This window comes from Haemaphysalis longicornis, unplaced genomic scaffold (genome assembly GCF_048455015.1).
Source record: "Haemaphysalis longicornis isolate Haplotype H1 unplaced genomic scaffold, Haemaphysalis longicornis Haplotype H1 scaffold_2, whole genome shotgun sequence".
Taxonomy (NCBI): Eukaryota; Metazoa; Arthropoda; class Arachnida; order Ixodida; family Ixodidae; genus Haemaphysalis; species Haemaphysalis longicornis.
The window spans coordinates 275,778,959-275,784,958 of record NW_027526295.1 but is presented as its reverse complement, the minus strand read 5'-3'; positions in this window follow the sequence as shown (position 1 = coordinate 275,784,958).

The window sequence follows — 6,000 nt, the reverse complement described above, 5'->3', positions numbered from 1 at the left end:
CTGTAGATGAGTACCGGTAAGATGCAGCTGTCACACACTTTCTTCTTCAGGAACAATGGTAGGCTGCCATTCATTATCTGAGAATGAGCGTCGAATGCACTCCACTCCACGCACTCCACGCCATTCACTCCATGCACTCCACGCCATTCTTATCTTTCTAATTATCTCTGCCTCGTTCTACTACGACTAACTCATTTTTATTCGTAAATTTCGCCCTAATCGTATCATAATATATAAAAAAATGGGACCCATTGCTAGATAAATCTTGAGGTTCATCTGGGGCAGCAAAAATAAATCTTCTCAATGCACTTATGGCGGCACCCGTGAGGAGACTGCCCAAGAACGTGTAGACATGTAGATTCTCGTATCAATTTGTAGTGTCATCTCGTGTCAAGAAGCCAAATTGTCCCAGGGTATGTAGATCAAATAAACATAACTTCTCTGTACTAAGATATGGCACGCATCGTGCGCAGCACTGGCAGCATTGGCTCAGTGCTTCATGCGAGGAATTCCAAATTTTCTGCTTGCTGGCTTGCTAAGTCAGACCATTGGTTTTCCCATTTTGTGCAGTCAGCAACCTTCTAGAGAAAAAGTAAACTTTCTTATATGTCTTAAGCTACGTGGCTAAGTTGGCGAAACGCGTGCAGCCATGCAGGCCGCTGGCGTCCACAAAAGGCACCCGCATAAGCCGTGTAGCGCACCCACTTGGCGTCCACAAAATCCGTGCTCAGAAGTGTTCCATTGTCTTCCACGTGTTCTACAGCGCATGCAACAGAAATCAAACACAAAGAAAAGAGGCGTGGTCGGAATTTACACCGGCTGTGACATATTCAATAGCACGTGCATTGGAAATGAAACTGCATTGTTATGAAACACAGCCCATGGTTGTCGTCCTTCAGCTATATATACTGGAGGCAGTGTTGCAGCAGCACGGCAATTTGTTAGTTAAAACAACCCGAATCCCTTGCTTCAAGGGGCAGAGTTTTACTTTTTGATAAAGTAGGAAATGGTCATCGGAACCGTCGACTACTCGCCCGCTTTCGAGCTCTGCACGGCTCTTTCATCTCACTTTTAGCAACGGGGATTTTGCAGCAATCTTTGTTTACATCTCTTGCGCCGATAGCACCTCGTGAACTCCGCGCGACTGCCCTAGCCTTTCAGCGGCTCACCAGTGTAAAGAGGAGTCCAGCACTCCCCCCCCTGCGTGTCTCTTCCAGATTTCAGCGGAATGCGGCGTTCGCTGGTGCGTGTGTACACTGAAGGAAGCTGAGAAACAGGATTACGTTGCGCGGATACCCAGTACAGCCTCAAAACTCGCCGTCAGCCGCGGTGACACGGCAGACCTGCTCATCCTCCTTTTCCAGTTAAATAGGGGGATATAAAAACCTTATCGGGCCTCGAAATACAGACATATAACCGGCTCGATAGCATACAAACTAGTAGACGGACGCTCCTATCCCCGGCGAGCCAAATAAATTGCACGGGTCTCCTAAGCAGTCTATCAGGGCACCGCTTCCGGGAAGGACAGTGTGTACGCGCGGAGAGGGCTATGCGCCGGAGGCCAGCGCGGATATCGGAGCGAAGCCGATGAAAACGGGGACATCGCTCGCGTCAAAGCCGGTCCCTACCGAGTCGATGAGGCGAGCCGCTTATCCGTGCCGTCCCCGTACGTCCCGACTCCCTTCTCCTCCGGCTTCTTTAAAAAATCGCCCGGAATCGGGCGAAGCCTCCCTTTGACACATTTTCGCGCTCGCTGGGTCCCGAATTTTTCGCTCTCTTTCCCTCGCAATCTCCTCTTTGTTTTTTATTTCTTTCGGTTTCTCACAAAGGGGAGAAGACGGACCGCTCCCGAAGGTGGTGGAAATTTAGTTTTACTCTCTTGTTCGACGTTTAGTAGGGTTGACTGAGAGGCACGCGCGGGGCGGGCTATCCATCCGTAAGGCACGTCTTGCTGCAAGCAGCACCATTGCTGCTCCATCGGCCACCGTGGCTCGTCTCCTCTCCTCTCTCTCTCTCTCTCTCTCTCTCTCTCTCTCTCTCTCTCTCTCTCTCTCTCTCTCGCCCACCCTTGTCCTCCGTGCGACTCAACTCGGCGGCCCCGGGTGTGTTCACACTGGGCTCGGCCACTCACTGGACGACGAAATCGTTCCTTCTCCTTCTTGTTTTTTCGGGCCCCGTTTGTTGCGCCTTTTCGACGCGTCGCTACCTTTTCGCTTTTCAACTCGTCGGCCAGCGGAAATCCTGAGAATCTCAAGGGTAGCGTGATGGACACCGAAGTAATTGAAAATAAAAGATAGATCGACGCCAACAGTCGAAGAAAGAGTAGAATAAAGTTTGCCATCACTTTTTTTTGTTATCTACTTCTTTAGGTATAAGAACGCCGGAGAAAAGAGAAGTTTGAAATCATGGCGCGATCGAAAGACCGCGCGGCATTTTGCGAGCGCTGTCTTTATTTCTCTTGCGTTCTTTTTCAGAGCACACTTTTTTCTTTTAATTCCCATCCCTCAATTCGCCTTTTTTATTCCTCAACTTCAAAAGGTAACGTTGCACTGCGTGCCGCGTCCGCACCATCCGCCGAAAGAAACTGAGCAGCGGAGTGACTAGACATGCCGGCATTTCTGAGCTAGCTCAGTGCGGCGCACTTCGCGTTGCTGCGATGTATCCTCGATTTTTGCGCACCCTCTTCCTGTAGATCGTTTGCAGGGCAGTTATAACACTTCAGACCCCGCGCTAGCGTTTTTCGAGACTTTTTTTAGCTCCTTTCACAGCCACCGAACCGGGACACTAAGCAGTGTAACCAGTCATCAGGTTTTTGTTGATGGCAGCGTGTTTTCTTCTGTTTGGTGTATACATTTTGTCCGAGAAGGGGGATATTTGTCTGCTCGCGTGAGAGACGTTGACAGCGGCGTTTGTCCGCTGGCGCGGCCGACGTCGGCGAAATGAATCGGCGCAATTTGTCACAGCCAGCCATCCGTCCGCGTCGCGTTTCATTTCGGTCAGCGTGCGGGAGCAAGGGACGTAATTGCGCCCACAAAGCAGCCAGGTGAACCGTCGGGTGTCGCGCTCGCTCCAAGCGGAACCGTGCCCTCTTTGTGCGGCGCTAGCTTTTCCGTGGCGAGCTGCAGCTGGTGCGTTCCTTCAGGCACGGCTATAAGAATGGATGTGGGGGAAATATATTTGAACAGACTCGCTTCATGTTTAAATAAAGACGACAATTGCAATGAATCAATCAATCAATCAATCAATCAATCAATAAATCAATCAATCAATCAATCAATCAATCATTCAATCAATCAATCAATCAATCAATCAATCAATCAATCAATCATTCAATCAATCAATCAATCAATAGAAATGATTAGTAAATAAATCACTCAGTCAATCAACCAATGAACCAATGGATCTATCAATCGATCAATCAATCATTGTTTATTTCGGGTGCCCAGAAACAACCCTAGGCTCTTGGTACTGGTGCACCATGTATAAAAACAAACGAAAACCAAGACAATTTAACACACAAAATAGCATATATATGACAAAAGCAATAAAACAAAAATAGTTTAAGAAATCTCACAAAGAAAAAAAAAAGAACCCAGTGTTGCTAGCCCTCGCACTCAGGCGATAAATATCAAGGCACATTTCATGCAAGCCACGGAAAGGGAACTCAACAAGCAAGCAGAAAAACCGCATGCACATAAAAAAGACAAAATACACATATACAAAAAACTTTCGAACAAAAATAGATTTTAAAATTTCAAAAATAAATAAGAAGCTCCGCGTAGCAAGCAGTGTACTCAAGCCGATAGAAGTTTAAAGCATAGGGAAAGTTGAAAACAAACAAACATAACGACACGTACGTATAAGAAAGACAGTGATATAGGGCACTTAAATTTGGAATTAGGGCGAAAGGGCGCTGAAGCTATAGCAGCTTTCAAGTCATTAGAAGACAATGAAAAAGAGCTTTGGAATGTATCAAGACGATTGGATCAGCCATTATATTGTCACGTGGATATCGGTAAAGCCGCGATTCCCGGCTTGCGGTGTCTGTGATCGCTGTGCAGTGTACAATCCCCAGTTAAGGATGCGTGCCGTGCTTCTTGGCCAGCCAAGTTGTTCGATAGGCGCATCGCCATCCTACTGTCACACCTCCGTCTTCTAAGTCGCAACAATACAAACATTGTATCCTGCCCACCGCGGTGGCTGAGTGGCTATGGCGTTGGGCTGCTGAGCCAAAGGACGCGGGTTCGGTTCCTGCCGCGGCAGGCGCTTTTCTGATGCAGCCGAAAAGAAAACGCCGTTGTGTTAGAGATTTCAGCGTACATTAAAGAAACCCAAGTGGTAAAAATTATTCTGGAGCCCTGCACAACGGCACGCCTCAAATCCTGTGTAGCGTCGGCGCGTTAAACCGCACAACTACTCAACATTGTATCCTGCCCATGGGTGAACATCGGCTCTGAAGGGTGAACATCCTTTCTGAAAGCACAAAATGATCAGAAAAATTTGTTCGCCACGTTGACATTTATAAGTGGAACCAGGTCGCCACACAAAAAAACTGCAATGAATAAGTTTACAAGGAAAGATGAGATCAGCTGGCATTCGTCGGCAGCAAAGTCTAGGAAAACTTTTCAGAAAAGACATGCTACCGTTTGCGTCTCCTTGCACATGATGGAAACGGTACTTAAGTAATGAACTGATTTTGAACCCTTTCGATATGGTCACCGTTAAACTTGGATGTTGCATTTCAGACAATTTATCCGTTTTCTAGAAGAGTTGAGCAGAGAGCCGAGCCCAACTTCGAATCAGCAAGAGTACTTTTAAATATAAGGATGACGTTAGCGCGCTCGGTATTTTATTGGTATCTTTAACTGCAGACAGCGTAAAATTATGATTTGCTAAACAGCTTCGCTGTTAAAAGGACATTTTACAGGCTTTTCATGCAGGGCAATCTTTCCTGCTTATTAGCTGTCTTTCTATTACAGATTGAACACGCGCTGAAGACGCCTCGTCAACAACTGTCGTCACTCCTTCCAAAGAGCTTCAGGCAGTAAACGAATTCCTGCGGCATCAATGTCCAACGACGTTGCAAAACGCGTGATGACCACAAATCGAATGCCCAGTACATTCCCTTAAATGCTCTCACTGCATCTCCTCCGGCTCTGGTTTCTTTTTTTTTTTTTTGCGATAGAGGCTACGTATTTGCGCATTTACACCGCAGAAGGATAAAATCCGATCGGATGGTAGCAATACAGTGGGATCCCTGAAGTATGTTCGTGGTAGCCCGATCGATGTGAACTTCATAGTCCCAGTATTTGATGGTCATACCGTTCGTAGGGAAAGGGTCGTTCAAGAGAATATGACTTTTAGTACAAGGCCTGCGCTTATAGCTTAGAGTAAATGGTGCCCCCTAAAAGCTGTAAATTCAAGCCATAACTTCAAGTTGAACGTTTCAGCTTGGACATTTTTTTTTACCCTTTATTCCTTAAACTTCCATTTGTTACATTAGAAACATCATCACAGTGCTTTCAGCTGGCGTCGTCGACGGGCGAACTTTTTTGGGGGGTATGGTCGAAGATATTGATTTTTGAGGAAATAATGGTTGCTAGTGATGAATGATCTTTCAAAGCAGTGGTGGCAGAAAATATATCATAATCTAAATGTAAGAGCTCAGTACATGACGACGAAAAGACGAAAAAAAATTAAGAACGACATATTGACTTGCCCCCCCCCCCCCCCTTCCCCTCAAAGTGTTTTCAATCTTCTCTTTTCACAATGTTGGCCTTTCCAACAGTTGTTTCTTTCCCAACTGTTGTAAAGCTGGTGTTCACTTGCATTACCCTCTTATTGAACACATTCGTTTAATCACATACGATATTTTAAATGCGGGGACCACGGTGTCTTGCATAAATTTAAAATTTATACACCGCTAGTTCGATAGTTTCTCAAAAACGAATCCCTTTGGAACACTTGATACACTGTTGCCGATTATATTATATTATTTGA